The sequence below is a fragment of the Artibeus jamaicensis genome, unplaced genomic scaffold (assembly GCF_021234435.1).
Source record: "Artibeus jamaicensis isolate MK-2021 breed Jamaican fruit bat unplaced genomic scaffold, CSHL_Jam_final contig_452, whole genome shotgun sequence".
Taxonomy (NCBI): Eukaryota; Metazoa; Chordata; class Mammalia; order Chiroptera; family Phyllostomidae; genus Artibeus; species Artibeus jamaicensis.
Window position 1 is genome coordinate 4,949,582 of NW_026521837.1, and position 17,284 is coordinate 4,966,865.

The 17,284-nt window shown below is 40.5% G+C and overlaps 1 protein-coding gene across 3 annotated transcripts in view; it reads right to left on the bottom strand.

Moving 5' to 3' along the window:
• The window catches only part of KLHL8 (kelch like family member 8), an 86,328-nt gene extending 81,738 nt beyond the window's left edge, over positions 1–4,590 (bottom strand). For 2 of the 3 annotated variants that reach the window (XM_053666361.1, XM_053666358.1), the window contains exon 1: positions 4,459–4,590. The gene's annotated coding sequence lies outside the window, so the exon portion shown is untranslated. The other variant, XM_037132419.2, reaches the window with a different exon arrangement.
• Between the last annotated feature and the right edge of the window lie 12,694 nt (positions 4,591–17,284).

A 17,284-nucleotide genomic window follows, 5' to 3' on the forward strand; every position in this document is an offset into this window, starting at 1 on the left:
GCTGAGAATGGGTGTGGCCTATGTCAAAGCCCTGACCATGTAGACAATGGCAGAAATATCTTCCAACGTGGTTACTGGGCACATGGGACCCTAGGCCACCAGAGGAGAAAAACTGTAGCTCATGGGTTCTGTCACATTTTACTGTAGCTATTTCTTTATCAGTAAAGAAAAATGAAGATAACTAAAACACCCATTTTTTTTCTTGCTTCATTGGTTAACATAAAACATGTTTTTTCAGAAAAATGAAGAAATGGTCAAGCTAATGAATTTTAGGACTAAAAATTTAGTATTTTGTTTTTCTGTGAAGCACTTCTACTCCCTCGTCTCTCTATTCCTTACTATAAAAAAACAAATAATTATTGAAAATTATACAAGAAATCAAAGCTTAAACATTCAAAATTTTAAAACATAAAAGCTATTTGAAATTAACTTTTAGGATGTTTAAAATATCCTAAATCTTTAATCTTCTAAAAATGATACTACCCATTTCAGTTCTCTACAAGTCTCAAATGTTCTTGACTTTTTTTTTTAAAGGAGTCATTTATCTAAACCCATAGAATGTACAGACACCAAGAGTGAACCCAAAGTCCAGAGTCATTAATGTAAACTCTGGATTTTGTGTGATAACAATGTATCAATGTAGGTTTATCAGCTGTCACAAATTTACCATTCCAATGTGGGGCTTTTGATGGCTGGGGAGACTGTGCATAAATGGGACTGACAGAGGGCACATGCAGGCAGAAAGTACATGAATCACCTCTGTACCATCAAATCAATTTTACTATGAACCTAAATATACTCGTATTTACGGTTTCAAAAAGGGTTGGGGGATTATCTACCTCTTTTTCTTCTTAATAATGGGTAAATACCACTTGTTTGTTTGTTTTTAATTATATTCATTGACTGTGAATTAAGTTTCCTGCCAGAATACAGAACATGAAATTATTACAGAATATATCATAAAAGAAAGTAATCATAATCTTATCGAATGCTAAAAGAATTAGTAGCTTTAAATGTTAACAGGATTTAAATGTTAGTAGCTTTAACAGTTAAGGTACAGTATAAAGATTTTTTAAAAAGACAAAAGTACAATTTATTTGGACCAAAGTACAACAGACAACGAGCCAACAGAAATCAGATCCTGCTGATGAAATCTTTTTATACCTATATTAACACTACTTGGTATCTTAAAGGCAAGTTATAAAGTGACTAAAAGCTTGAAGTGGGTCATGGATTGACTGCTTAGAGGTGGCAGTAGCAAGAGGAAATGCAACGAGCATTGAAAAAAGCCACTGCCAGGCAAAGATCCTCTGCTCACCCAAGTCTACCCTTCTGGCAGGGTTACGGATATGTCCCCTAGAGCAAGGAATATAAAGGAAAGAATAAACAAATGGGATCTCATCAAAATAAAAAGCTTCTGCAGGGCTAAAGAAAACAGTATTAAATTAAAAAGACAACCAACTGTATGGGAAAACATATTTGCCAATGATCCCTCAGACAAAGGTTTAATCTCCAAAATATACAAAGAACTTACACGACTCCACTCTAGGAAGACATTGAACCCAATTAAAAAATGGGAAAAGGACTTGAACAGACACTTCTCTAAAGAGGACATACAGAATATCCAGAGACACATGAAGAGATGATCAATATCATTAGCTATCAGAGAGATGCAAATTAAAACCACAATGAGATACCACTTTACACCAGTCAGGATGGCTATCATAAACAAAGCAACAAACAACAAATGTTGGAGAGGTTGTGGGGAAAAGGGGACCTTAGTTCACTGTTGGTGGGATTGTAGACTGGTACAACCATTATGGAAAACAGTATGGAATTTTCTCAGAAAAATAAAAATCGACCTGCCTTTTGACCCAGCAATTCCACTGCTGGGATTATATCCCAAGAATCCTAAAACATCAATTTCAAAGAACCTATGCACCACAATGTTCACAGCAGCACAATTTACACTAGCCAAGAGCTGGAAGCAACCTAGGTGCCCATCAGTAAATGAATGGATCAAAAAATTGTGGTACATATACACCATGGAATTTTATGCAGCAGAGAGAAAGAAGGAGCTACTACCCTTTGCAACAACATGGATGGAACTGGAAAGCATTATGCTGAGTGAAATAGGTCAGGCATTGAAAGACAAATACCATATGATCTCACCTTTGACAGGAAGCTAAAGAATAAAACAAACAAGCAAACAGAATAAAAACAAAGACACTGAAATAGAGAACAAGTGGGCAGCGACCAGAGGGGGAGAGGAAAGGGAATTTAAGGGGAAAAAGGGGGAGGGATTTTGAGGACCAAGTATGAAAGACACAGGGATGAGGACTGGGGGAGGGGAAATTGGAGGGAGGGGGGAGACAGGGTGGGGGGTGGGATGGGAGAAATAGATTAAAAAAATGTACTTGAAAAGTAACTAAATAAAATTTATTATAAAAAAAATAAAATAAAACACACACACACACACACACACACACAGACTGGAGGGAGATTCAGGAAGAGAATTTCCTCATAAAGTGAGAATGAAGAACACCAAGAGCTGAACAATTATCAACTTACACAGGAGAAAAGCAATGCAAAAAAAAAAAAAAAGTCAAGGTACAACTAGCAGATAAAATACTTTCAACCCAAGTTCTTCCAAAACCTTTTTCTAAAGAATCCTTCCAAAGTGGTAACATTAGTGAAGGGACCAAAGTGTTTACTTCCTGAGGCTGCCTTTTTGGGATCTTGATTTTTAAGCTGTTTATTAATAAACATGACTCAAAGAGAACTGATGACCTTCCCCCTTTCCTGCCCAAGGCATTCAGACAAGGAAATCTGCTTCAAGAAGGATATCTTAGGGGCCCTGGCTGGTGTAGCTCAGTGGATTGAGCACGGGCTTCAAACCAAAGGGTTGCCAGTTCGATTCCCAGTCAGGGCACATTCCTGGGTTGCAGGTCAGGTACCCAGTGGGGGCCATGTAGGAGGCAACCACACATTGATGTTTCTCTCCCTCTCTCCCTCCCTTTCCCTGTCTAAAAAAATTTTAAAAGGATATCTTAAGGAAGTTACCTTAACCTAATTTGAATTATGTATAGTAAACAAGAGGGCTACAGGCTAGATTCCTCCTCAGTGCATTGTTTCTGTGTTGCCCAGCAAGGGTTTTCCTGCCACCTGTGTTCAGCTCTTAAAACTACCTGTAAATCACCAATTCTCCCTCTCCCATTTTTTTCCCTTTGTCCAAAATGTCTTAACTCCCCAGTGTTGCCTCACTGTCTCTGAAATGTTCATACTTATGTGAATTCCTTATGCACATATATTAAAAACTGTTAATTTGATGAGTAGTAGCCCAGCCAGAAGGACTTAGAAGGTGGGAGGAAAAAGTTAACATTATTTTAGCTCGCACATTAGCATAGGGTGTAAGGGCCAAGTGTGGTTATGCTATTAAAACAGACTAAAAGGAATAATGAGAAAAGGTCAGTTTTCTACGAAAATCCATCTGATTAAACACTGCCAAGTGGGAAAATATAGAAAAGGCTTTTCAACCCCGGGCACCTGGGAGTGTGCAAATCCATTAAAGGGCGAGCCCAAGCTAGAACACCCCAACAATGTAGACAAGTCACCCTCCCTGAAGAAACTAGCAAGCTAACTAAGCCCGGGACTGAGTGGAAGGAGCTGGCTGACATCGCTGCCGAACAACACCACTGAGCAGCTGCGCGTCTTGAAAAAGGCTGCAGTTTCTGTTGTCACACCAGGAGGCACTCTTCCACACCGTCTCCACCACAGGTGTCCGTCTCGGGAGGTACACCTGTTGCAGGCAGAACCCTGGTACTAGCAGTTATGACCGACCACGGGCCGGCTGAGGGACAAATCCCGGATGGGCGACTCCCCCCCGCCCCCACCCCGCCCAGTGCGCACCAGCCCGGGACAGGCAACACGCGCCAGAGCAAGTCCCGCAGCGGCAGCTCTGCCTCTCAGCCCGCAGAGACTGCCCTGAACACCAGGGCCTGGAGACAGCCCGCCGCCCTGCCCCCACAGACGCTGTTCTGGGGGCGTCTAGCACCCTCCCTGAACCCGACCCGACGCCAGCCGCACAGCTCATTCCCTGGACCTGGGAAGCACCTGCTGGCCCTCTCTTCCCCGCAAGACCTACGGGAGCCGGGAGCCACCGGAGCGCATCAGGGGGCGGCCGGTGAGTCTGATGGAGCCGGAGGCTGCGTTTCCCCTGGGGGAACGCGACCCGTTCCTCCCGCCAAATGGAGCAACGGAAACCGTGCAGCATTTTAACGGGCCCAAACCCTCTAGGCTGTGGAGTTCTGTTTACTGCTCACCGGGCTGGAGTTCCCAGGCGCCTGAGGCACAACCCGGGACCGCCTCAAGATTTGCAGCTGGGGTGAGAGAGGGCTCCTTGCGAGCGCAGGGAGCAGCACAAGGGCGGAGAGTGAAGGGCAATGAGTGTCCAGTTACCTCGGTCCTCGCCTACTCCATCGGCTCCGTTCCTTCCGGCCCTGCCAGGACTGCAGCCGAGCCACCAGGTACCCTGGGCGGCCAGGACTAGCGCCGCACGAGCTCTCCTGCGCCTGGAGCCCCAGTCCTCGGGGCGGGCACCGGAGAGCGGCGCCTCGGGGGCGGCTCAGGGGCGGGGCTAGGAGCGCGCCGACGGCGCACAGCACTCCGGGAAATGTGGTTTGCAGCTCCCTCCCTTGCAGGGAGGGCAGCCTCGCGTCCCGGCCGCCCCCGCTCCACCCCTGTGGGCACAGGAGTGTGACAGTGACTGAGCAGTGTCGACCTGCCGCGGTGTGGCAGGCCGGGGCCTAGCCGTGGACCAAAAACCACATTTTTAGATAGGACACTGCATAAATACCTCTGCAATTGCCAGTTTCCTCATTTCAGTGGTAGTGCAAAATTTGTTTTTACATCCACCAAGTTTCCTCCTATGCGTGGTGTTCTTAAGGTTTATAACTTTTATAAAAAGGAAAAATGGCTGCCGCTTTTATTCCTATCATTTTCTCCACATGCTTTACAAAGCATATGTGTTTGTAAGTACATACCCACAGGTCACAGAACTAAGAAAGCAGTTTATTAACTTAAGTACTCGCTGCTAAAATCCGTTGCGAGTAAAGATGACGTTGAAGCCAGGCTGGTGTAGCTCAGTGGATTTGAGTGTGGGCCTACGAACCAAAGGAACCCCTTAGGATTCCCAGTCAGGGCACATGCCTGGGTTGCAGGCCAGTTCCCTGCAGGGGACCTAGTAGAGGCAACCATACATTGATATTTTCTCCCTCTCCTTCCCCTCTAAAGATAAATAAGTAAAATCTGGGGGAAAAAAACAGTAAAAAAAAAGGATGAAGTAAACCAACTTTTCAATAGTCAGCAGAGTGTAGAAGGGTAAAGACAAAGCGAAGAAACATTTTTAAAAGAACTGCATTCCCCTAAATATAGCAACCTCACGTTTCTACAACCCTGGGAATCTATTTCACAATAAATTCAACTGTAGATACATTTGTGGATATTAGCACATAGGTTCGTATTATGCTAGAAAAGAATTTATATTGTTACATTAGCATCTTATGTAAAAATCCCAAAATGACTTTCTGAATTTGAAATTTCATTTCTAGAATCTAGAAGAGAAAAATCACTTCTTTTTTTACATAGCCAAAATAGAAATAAATAATTCTTAATATTTAAAAATATTTCTCTTCAGAGCATATTTGGCAAATATAATGCAAATGCCCTTAGATAAATTGAACAAGACCAGTTTTAAGGTGTGCACACACCGCAAAAGGAAAGTAAAATTTGTCTGGAAGCATCATGTAATACAATGTATATTTAACAGGATCATGTTCTAATGGAATTTTTTAATAATCTACATTTTTAGGCTGTTATGCAATGTTTCCTAAAAACAATGTTTATAGAACAGATCTTTTTTCCTGCTAATTGACATATGCAAATAATAGAATACTTATAGTTACTAATGACATAAAAGAAATATTGATGTTTCCATATTATTATTTATTTATTAACAAATATTTATTGAACACCTACTATATGCCAGACCCTCAACTAGGAAATGGGAAATACACAGTGAGCAAACTGAACCCCCTGCCCTGATAGAGACTTAAGATCTAGTAGAGGAGACAAAGAACTAAACAGCTCATGAGCAATAATAAGGTATGCATAGCGGGGGCAGGGAAGGGGGAACATACAACCATTGGGGAATGTATAGCAATGTAGAGCTATTTGTTGGGAGAGGGGTGTCAGGCGAAAATTCTGAAAATTAAATGAGATTCTCAAAGGAAATGACAGACTGAAGGGAAAAGTCCTTTCCTTAAAAATGATATATCCACAGCAATGCTCTCAAATAATAATTTTTTAAAATATATATTTTATAAAACAAGCTGTATCTTGATATGGTTTCAGACATGTTGCCTCAAAACAAAATATGGCAGCTTGGCATATTGAATATCTTTCGCTGAAGGAATCTGTTGACAGAAAGAGGAGTATGGCTCTCCCTTCTACACACCCATTCTTAGCTTTTATTCATTGCTCTACTGCAATGTTTGAGAATAAATAGGACAGGCCCTTAATAAGCAAGGATTTTGCATTAGAATCTCCTTCCCTACCTCAAAATCCCATAAATCAAAACTGGAAAGGATCTGATATGTGTTGGCTTATTGTCTATTGTACTTTGGTACAAACAAATTGAACTTAAAAAAAATTTTATTGTATTTTTTCCATTATCATTTAGTCCCCTTATTCCCCGCTCTCACGAGCAATCACCACAATGTTGCCCAAGTCCATGAGTCCTTATTTCTTTTTGCTCAATCCCTCCACCCCTGTCCCTACCTGCCCTGCCAACAAACTGCAGTTTTAACCTCAAATGACATTTACATTTACATCTTTATCTCTAATCCTGGAATAAAAGGCTTTATAATCTCCAAAAGAATTTCAGATGTGGCCTGCAGAGGGATTTGGAAAGATTAATGAAGAGGACAATTTCATCTTAATTTGCAGTGGAGGCAATGCTGGTAACTAGAGCACAGTCCTCTGGACAGCTGCCTGTCTGTGAAAACCTCCTTAAAGAGCCTTCGTACCAGCAGCAAGATCACCCCTTTCTGTCCAGGTCAAAGTCACTGGACTGTAGGTAACTTTTCTTCTCACTCCTTGATGCCTGTCTTCTCACATTCCTCTGCAAACGCCCCTTAGCGTGATGCTTCAGCTTCCCAAAACAACAATCACTTCCTTCTGCCCCAATACAAACTGTTTTCTGGCCCTGGCCCAGTGGCCCAGCTTGTGCCACTTTAGTTAGTTTATGACAGCTCTTCCACCCTTACTAGTAGTCTGTCATAGGTATCTCTAAACCTTTGCTGACCTTTTTCACTTTCACCTCTGAAATATTTGAATTTTCCTAATTTCTCTCTCAGCATTTGTAACTGTTGTGCCTTCTTCCTCTTTGCATGGCTAACTCCTGCTCATCATCCAATATCAATTTAGGTATTGTTTTCATCAAGAAGTCTGTACTGGTTTCAGTACCCCTCTATTCCAGCTTAGCACCTTCTATACGTGCTTTGCTTCTATATTGCGAGCTATGCTTACATTACTGGCAAGTGCTACCTTTTACCCCTAAGGTAGCACTTGCTGGTAAGCATTTTAACTAGTTATCTACTCTTTTATTTGCCTGAGAGCTTCTTAAAAAGTGGGAGCACAGTACTTGATATATAATAGCTGTTTAATAAATACTCAGTCAATAAATAAATGCATATTATCTTCATACAATAAAGAAGGAGTCAGTAAATGTTTTCCGTCAAGGGCCAGATAGTAAATATTTTAGGGCCACGGACCATAAGGTCTCTGCTGCAACTCTTCAACTCTGCTCTCTAAAGAAAATGGCTAATTCTCTCCAGATAGCTATGTGAGATAGAATTTGAGTTTAAAATTCAGTGGAAGGAGAGGGGGTGCAGCTTTGGGCTAGAGTACAATATTTAAGAATATGTTTCCATAGCTGGTACATTGTTCTTGTTTAGAGTGATTATTTCAGGTCATTTCAGCTTGGGTGGGTAAATGGAACTAAAAGAGAAGGGGTCCTTAGTATGGCCACTGCCAGTTCACTTTGTACACAAAATTCTTTTTTAAAAAAATAATTTTATTTAGTTATTTTTCAAGTACAGTTTTCTGTCTATTTCTCCCATCCCAGCCCCCCCGCCCTGTGCTCCCACCTCCCTCCCATTTCCACCCCCCTTAGTTCTCGTCCCTGTGTCCTTCCTATTTGTTCCTCCAAATCCCTCCCCTTTTCCCCCCTTAAATTCCCTTCCCTCTTCCCTCTGGTCACTGTCCCCTTGTCCTCTATTTCAGTGTCTGTTTTTATTCTGCTTGCTTATTTGTTTTGTTGTTCAGCTTCCTGTTAAAGGTGAGATCATATGGTATTTGTCTTTCAACACCTGGCCTATTTCACTCAGCATAATGCTTTCCAGTTCCATCCATGTTGTTGCAAAGAGTAGTAGCTCCTTCTTTCTCTCTGCAGCATAGAATTCCATTGTGTATATGTACCACAATTTTTTTATCCATTCATTTACTGATGGGGACCTAGGTTGCTTCCAACTCTTGGGTATTGTAAATTGTGCTGCTATGAACATTGTGGTGCATAGGTTCTTTGAAAGTGATGTTTTAGGATTCTTAGGATATAATCCTAGCAGTGTACACAAAATTCTTTTGAAAATTAATTATGTTGGTAAGTTTTTTAAAAGATTTTATTTATTTATCTTTAGAGGGGAAGGGAAGGAGAGAAGGAGAGAAATATTAATGTATGGTTGCCTCTCACGAGTCCCATGCTGGGAACCCGCCCACAACCCAGGCATGTGCCCTGACTGGGAATTGAACTGCAATCCTATGGTTTGCAGGCCCGCACTCAATCCACTGAGCTATACCACGCAAGGCAGTGTTGGTAAGTTTTTAAACTTTATAATTTAATGTGGAGTTGTTTTGTTGTTTTTCCATTGTTTAACATTTCACTTTTGCTGTTCCATCCTGCCCAAGTCAAATCACTTACCATTTCCCATGAACTTGCCTAGACATGGTTGGGCATTGAGGCTGCATATATGGGGACCTGTGGAAATTTCTCTAGAACAATTGGTGAAACGACAGGATGAGAGCAGTTTGTCTCCATCCCTACCATGCTGCAGAAGTGCTGTGACTTTAGCTAGCAGAAAACACACATTGAGAGAAACATTGTTTTCCAGTCTCCATGTTTGAAATATGTGTGCAATAGACTTCTGAGCAAAATTGTATCCATGTGTATGTTAAAAACTGACACAGTGGGGGTGGGCTGGTATGGAAGTAAAAGACAGAAAACTGTACTTGAATAATAATTAAATTAAAAAAAAACTGACACCGTGGAACAAATGTAACCCTGTTTCAATTTCAATATGTATTGCAAATGTATGATGTTCCATTAAGATATAGACCTATATTGCATTAGCTTTCTAATATCATCTTCACATTCTCATAATGAAATCTATCTCATGAAATCTATCTCAAACAATCTATGAATTGTTTATTTATTTATTTTAATCCTCACCCAAGGATATGTTTATTGATTTTAAAGAGAGGGCAGGGACAGGGGATGGGGAAGAAAGAGAGAGAGGAGGGGAGAGAGGGAGAGAGATCAATGTGAGAAACATTGATTGGTTGACTCCTGTATGCACCCTGACCAGGGATTGAACCCGGAGCCTAGGTATATGCCCTAAAAGGAATGGAACCTGCAACCTTTTGGTTTTGGGGCTGACACTCCAACCAACTGACCCGCCCAACCGGGACTGAAAAATGTATTTTTTTGAAAATTTTTAAAAGTAAAATACATGCAGCATAGCAGATAATGCTAACTGCTTAAACAGTATATTTTTGCTTCGTTGATTTAAAAAAAAGTTTTTTAGAGAATGACTAGGTACCCGGATAACTGATTATTTTTCATTCTCACTGAAAGACTAACTTCTATCCATGAGATAGGTTTTAAGACTTAGGGATGGCTGTCTAAAGGGAATTGATTCATCTGGGTAGGTAGCTTTCTTATCTTTCTTCATTCTTTTTTGGAAGAAATGACAAATTTTAGCAGCCATCTTGGACTATGAGACAGGAAAGTACTATGTCTAAGCTGCTGTTCCAACTTGATTAGTAACCAAGAAAACACAATAAATTTCTAACCATGTATATTTTTCAATAACTGCAATAAAAAGATAATTATAGAAGGCAGTGACTGTTCTTTACACATCCTGATAAAAATGTAAAACAAATTGCTTCCAGACCCCTTTCCACATTCCCAATTTTGGGTGCTTGATGACCCTGCCTTACCTGCATATTCTCTCCACCTGATGCAAAACTGTTAATCTTTGAATGTAGCTAAAAGTGCTGATGCATAGTTGTATTTTTCCTTGTCCTCCTGCACATATAAACATCCCCTCACTTTCTTAAAGTTAGAATACTGTTTCAAGTCTTCTTGGAACTCTGTTCTCAAGCAATGTCCTCAGATAGGTGCAAATAACAATATCTTTTCTTAAATCTACAAAGGTTCAAATCTTTTTTTTCATTGACAAGCAGGAGGTTATTTATAGGTGGAAGTCGTGTATATGATGGTGGAAGAATGACAGAAGATGACCTGATGATCACTGAACCACCAAACAGTCTCACTACAGGCCGTGATGGGTTGGAATTTCCAGTTGGAAAAAAGATAATATTTATATTGGATAAACAAAATGTGGCTGCTTCCAAGTTTTGGAACTGGCACAGTCCTGCCCAGACTGGCAGGATTTCTTTTCTCATTAATTAGCAGTTTAGGGCTGCTCTTTCACCGGATCAGTAGAGAAAGAAGGCATGAGAGTTTGGAGCCAGGAGGAGATCGGCAGATGAAAATTACTGATTGAAAGAGCTAAACCAGCCCTGGCGGAGTACATCAGTTTGTTGTAGAGTCATCCAACTAGGCCAAGGTTGTGGGTTCCATCCCTGTTGAAGTCACATACAACAAGCAACCAACGAATGGATAAGTAAGTGCAACAACAAGTCAATGTCTGTCTGTCTGTCTGTGTGTCTCTCTCTCCCCAAAGTAAATTAAAAAAATAAAAGAGACAAACCAGTGTGGTATGGAGGAGTGACTATTCCATGACATCACTGGTGTCCTACCTGGTGAGCTGGACCAGAGCCAAATCAGAGATTGGACATAGTTTACAGAAAACTACCTCAGAGACTGTCTGATTATAACTGATGTCTATTCTGACATAAACCCTACCCCTGCATCCTGCTATGTGCTGGGTCTTGGAACAGGCCATTGTCCTGAGCTGCTCAAGCATGTAATTTCCTATACCTGATAGCATTCATGCACTAGTACACATGACTATCTTCCCTCTTTCCCCTATGTAATTCTCTGGTGCCTACTACTCATCTAAGGGATCTATCTGGTCTTGCAGCTGCCCAAGATGTGCCTTATATGTAAGTTTCCCTTAATAAACTCTGCTAATTACTGTATTGGAGTGGCCAGCCTTTATCTTCCATCTTTCCCTGCCCTCCAATTATGGAGGTAGATTTTCAGTCCTAGGATGTTTTCCTAGGGGCTGCATGTACTCACAACCAGGAAAAGATCAAGAAGTGTGTGAACTTACTTCACTAGGCCTTGACCTGTTGGCACAGAAACTTTAAGGTAACTTCATAGTTCTTTTGTTGCTGCTTATGAAGATGTAATTATTTTACTCAAATGTTTGCTGGCTGTCAGGTCAGCAAAATCAGTTACAGAACTCATGCACCCATGATCCTTGCACAAATGGTGTAGAAAGAAGCTCAAATTTTCAGATCCTCTTTGTAAGTGATTCTCTTTGGGACTTTATAAGCCAATGTTGAAAAAGAATTTATTTGAAAAAAAATAAAAAAGAAAAAAAGAAATTGTTATAATTGCATTTATTTTTCAAGGAAGCCGTACTGGAAGAAAAAAATTTAATTTCCTCAGAGAAAAAACTGGATTATAGAGAGGTAAGTTCATAGCAATACAGGCCTACCTAAAAAAGATAGAAACATTTCAAACAAACAACCTAACCCTATGCCTACAAGAACTTGAGGAACAACAACAAAGACAGCCCAGAGGAAGTAGAAGGAAGGAAATAACCAAGATCAGAGAAGAATTAAATGACATAGAGATGAAAAGCACAATTCTAAGGATCAATGAATCCAGGAGCTGGTTCTTTAAAAAGATAAACAAAATCGACAAGCCTTTAAGCAGGCTCATCAAGAAAAAAAAACAGAGAGGACCCAAATAAACACAATCAGAAATGAAAGAGGAAAGATTACAACTGACCCCACAGAAATACAAAGGTTTTAAGAAATTACTATGAAGAACTGTATGCCAAGACATTTTAAAACTTAGGTGAAATGGACAAATTTCTAGAAAAATATAATCTTCCAAAACTCAATGAAGAAGAAGTAGAAAGCCTGAACAGACCAATAACAGCAGATGAAATTGAAGCAGTAATCAAAAAACTTCTGACACACAAAAGCCCTGAACTGGATGGTTTCACAGAAGAATTCTACAAAGCATTTAAGGAAGAACTAACCCCTCTCCTGCACAGACTATTTGAAAAAATTCTAGAGGGATTTCCACCAAGATGGAGGTGTAGGTGGAAACAGTGTGCCTTCTCACACAACCAAGTTTAAAAACAACAAAGTTTGAATGACAAAAACGCAGCCAAACCACAGGAAATTGAACTATACTGAAGTTCGACAACAACAAACCACTCAGCCAGACCGGTAAGAGGAACAGAGCGAGGGGCAGAGCTAGCAGCAGAGCAGGGTCGGACAGGAAAGATCCACCGGACCGACACGGGTGTGTGACTCAGGCATGTGACCCAGGCACACAGGCAGCCGACTGCAAATCCCAGGTGTGGAGTAGCAACGGGTGAACCCACTCAGGGCACAAGGCAGCAGGCTGATCTCTGTCACACATTCGCGTGCAGGTAAACCAGGCAAAGGAGCTAGCAGTGAGACAGATTGCGCAGGTTCCAGTGGCGGGAAGCAGCAGAGGGGACCGCTATTGTCCCTCTCAGACCCCGCCCCCACATACAGTGCCACAACCCAACGACCTGGGTCTCCCCGCCCTGGCGAACATCTAAGGCTCCGCTCCTCATACATAACAGGCTTGAACAGACCAAAACATGGCTCAAGAAGAACTCAGAGCCCCAGAGCCGATAAATCTAAGTGAACAAGAAATTGCCAACCTATCAGATGCACAGTTCAAAACACTGGTGATCAGGATGCTCACAGAACTGGTTGATTTTAGTCACAAATTAGATGAACATATGAAGGCTAAACTAATTGAAATGAAGGGAAAGGCACAGGAAACCAATAGTGATAGAAAGGAAACTGGGACTCAAATCAGGGGAGTGGACCAGAAGGAAGAAAAAAAATGACCAAACAGAAAAATATCAAGAAACAAGAATTCAAAAAAAATGAGGAGAGGCTAAGGAACCTCCAGGATATCTTTAAACGCTCCAACATCTGAATTATAGGAGTACCAGAAGAGTAAGAGGAACAGCCATGAGTGGAAAACTTATTTGAACAAATACTAAAAGAGAACTTCCCCAATCTGGCAAGGGCAATAGACTTTTAGAAAATCCAGGAAACCCAGAGAGTCCCAAAGAAGTCGGACCCAAGGAGGAACACACCAAGGCACACATAATTACATTAGCCAAGATTAAAATGAAGGAGCGAATCCTAGAAGCAGCAAGAGATAAGGGGACAGTCACCTACCAAGGAGTTCCCATCAGACTGTCAGCTGATTTCTCAAAAGAGACGTTACAGGCAAGAAGGGGCTGGAAAGAAGTATCCAAGTCATGAAATCCAAAGACCTACAACCAAGATTGCTCTACCCAGCAAAGCTTTCATTTAGAATGGAAGGACAGATAAAGTGCTTCTCAGATAAGATCGAATTCAAGGAGTTCATCATCACCAAGCCCTTATTCTATGAAATGTTAAAGGGACTTATCTAAGAAAAAGAAGATAAAAAATATGAACAGTGAAAGGACAGGAAACTCACAGTTTTTAACAACCACACCTAAAACAAAAGCAAACTAAAAGGACAGCTAGATCAGGAGCAGAACCATAGAAATGAAGATCACATGGAGGGTTAGCATCAGGGGAGTGGGAGGAAGGAGAAAGAGGGAGAAGGTACAGAAAATAAGTAGCATAGATGGCAGGCAGAAAACAGATAGGGGGAGGGCAAGAATAGTATGGGAAATAAAGAATCTAAAGAACTTGAGACATGTGGACATAAACTAAAATGGGGGAATGGTGGGGGAGGGGTGTTCAGGGTGGAGGGGAATGAAGGGGGAAATAGAACTACTATAATGGCATAATCAATAAACTATATATTAAAAATAAAGTGGCATTTAAGCACATATACTAACATAATGCTTACATTAAAAAAGAAAGAAAGAAAAAGAAAAAATTCAAAATGATGGAAGACTCCCAAACTCTTTTTATGAAGCCAGCTTCATCCTAATCCCAAAACCAGATAAAGACACAATAAAGAATGAAAACTTCAGGCCAATATTGCTGATGAACATAGATGCTAAAATCCTCAACAAAATATTGCCAAACTGCAACCAACAACACATTAAAAAGATCCTACACCATGATCAAGTGGGATTCATCCCAGGGATGCAAGGATGGTTCAATATTCGCAAATCAGTAAATGTAATACGCCACATAAACAAAAGCAAAGACAAGAAACACATCATCATATCAATAGATTTGGAAAAGCATTTGATAAGGTACAGCACCCATTTATGATGGAAACACTCAGCAAAGTTGGAATAGAGGGAGCATTCCTCAATATAATAAAGGCCATATATGAGAGATCTACAGCCAACCTCATGCTCAATGAGCAAAAACTAAAAGCTTTTCCACTAAGGTCAGAAACAAGACAAGGTTGTCCACTTTCACCACTTCTATTCAGTATAGTATTGGAAGTCCTAGCCACAGCAATCAGACAAGAAAAGGAAATAAAAAGCATCCAAATCGAAAAGGAGAAAACAAAACTCTCACTGTCTGCAGATGACATGAGTGTACCTAGAAAATCCTATAGACTCCACCCAAATAATGCTCAACCTAATAAATGAATTTAGCAAAACAGCCAGATATAAAGTCAACATCCAGAAATCAAAGGCATTTTTGTATACCAACAATGAAACAGCAGAAGCAGAAACAAAAAAAATCCCATTTGATATATCAAAAAGAAAAATAAAATACCTAGGAATAAATCTAACCAAAGAGGTAAAGGACCTGTATGTAAAAACCATATAACATAAACACTGAAGAAAGAAATCAAGGAAGACACAAACAAATGGAAACATATACCATGTTCATGGATTGGAAGAATTAACATCATCAAAATGTCCATACTACCAAAAGCAATTTAAAGATTCAGTGCAATACCTACTAAAGTACAAATGACATATTTCACAGACACAGAACAAACACTTCCAAAATTTATATGGGACCATAAACAATCCTGAATAGCTGCTGAGAGAGAAGAATAAAGTAGGAGGGATCACAATACCTGATACCAAACTGTATTACAAGGCTACTTTAATCAAAACAGACTGGTATGGGCATAAAAACAGACACATGGACCAGTGGAACAGAACAGAGAGCCCAGAAATAAACCCAAGTCTCCAAGGTCAATTAATATTTGACAAAGGGAGCAGCAACATAAAATGGAGTAAAGATAGCCTCTTCAACAAATGGTGTTGGGAGAACTGGACAGCTAAGTGCAGAGAAATGAAACTCAATTACCAACTTACACCATACACAAAAATCAATTCAAGGTGGATAAAAGACTTAAATATAACTTGTGACACCATCAAAGTCCTAGAGGAGAACATAGGCAGTAAAATCTCAGATATTCCACCCAGAAATATTTTCACCATTATGTCTCCTAGAGCAAGGGACATAAAGGAAAGAATAAATAAATGGGATCTCATCAGAATAAAAAGCTTCTGCATGGCTAAAGAAAACAGTATTAAAATGAAAAGAGAAGTAACAGTATGGGAAAACATAGTTGCCAATCATACTTCAGACAAGAGTTTAATCTCCAAAATATATAAAGAACTTACACAACTCCACTCTAAGAAGACAAGCAACCCAATTAAAAAATGGGCAAAGGACTTGAACAGACACTTCTCCAAGGAGGACATACAAAGGATCCAGAGACGTGTGAAAAGATGTTCAATATCACTAGCTATCAGAGAGGTGCAAATTAAAAACACAATGATATACCACTTCACACCAGTCAGAATGGCCATCATAAACAAAGCAACAAACAACAAGTGTTGGAGAGGTTGTGCAGAAAATAGGACCCTAGTTCATTATTGGTGAGATTACAGACTGGTACAACCACTATGAAAAACAGCATGGAATTTTCTCAGAAAACTAAAAATAGATTTGCCTTTTGACCCGGCAATTTCACTGCTAAGAACCCTGAAACACCAATCCAAAAGAACCTATGCACCCCAATGTTCATAGCAGCACAATTTACAATAGCCAAGAGTTGGAAGCAACCTAGGCGCCCATCGATAAATGAATGGATCAAAAAATCTATGGTGCATTTACACAATGGAATTCTATGCAGCAGAAAGAAAGAAGGAGCTCCTACCCTTTGGGACAGCATGGATGGAACTGGAGAAAGCATTATGCTGAGTGAAATAAGCCAGGTGGTGAAAGACAAATACCACATGATCTCACCTTTAACAGGAATCTAAATAACAAAACGATCAAACAAGCAAAATATAACCAAAGACACTGAAACAAAGAACAAGCTGACAGTTTCCAGAGGGGAGAAGGGAAGACATTTCAGGGGAACAGAAGAAGGGTTTACAGGAACAAATATAAAAGACACATGGACAAAAACTAGGGGGGGTGGAAATGGGAGGGAGAGGGAAGGGCTGGGTGAGTGGGATGGGATGGCAATAAAAGACAGAAAACTTCACTTGAACAGCAATTAAAATAAAAACATAAAATAAAGTGGGTTATAGAATGGAATGCCCTGTTGTTCAGCTTATTTGGAAGGTTTCTGTTGCTATTTTTATCAGTGGCTGAGACTTGAATCACAGACACACCCAGGATGATTAAATATGTGCCTACCTGCTGGAGGTGCCATGCACAAAGACTCTTCCTTTATGTAGAAAATAGTTGAGGCCAAACAAAGCTCAGGTTAGAAAATATGTAATTACCTTTCCTATGTGCTCATTAGCAAGCAGACATT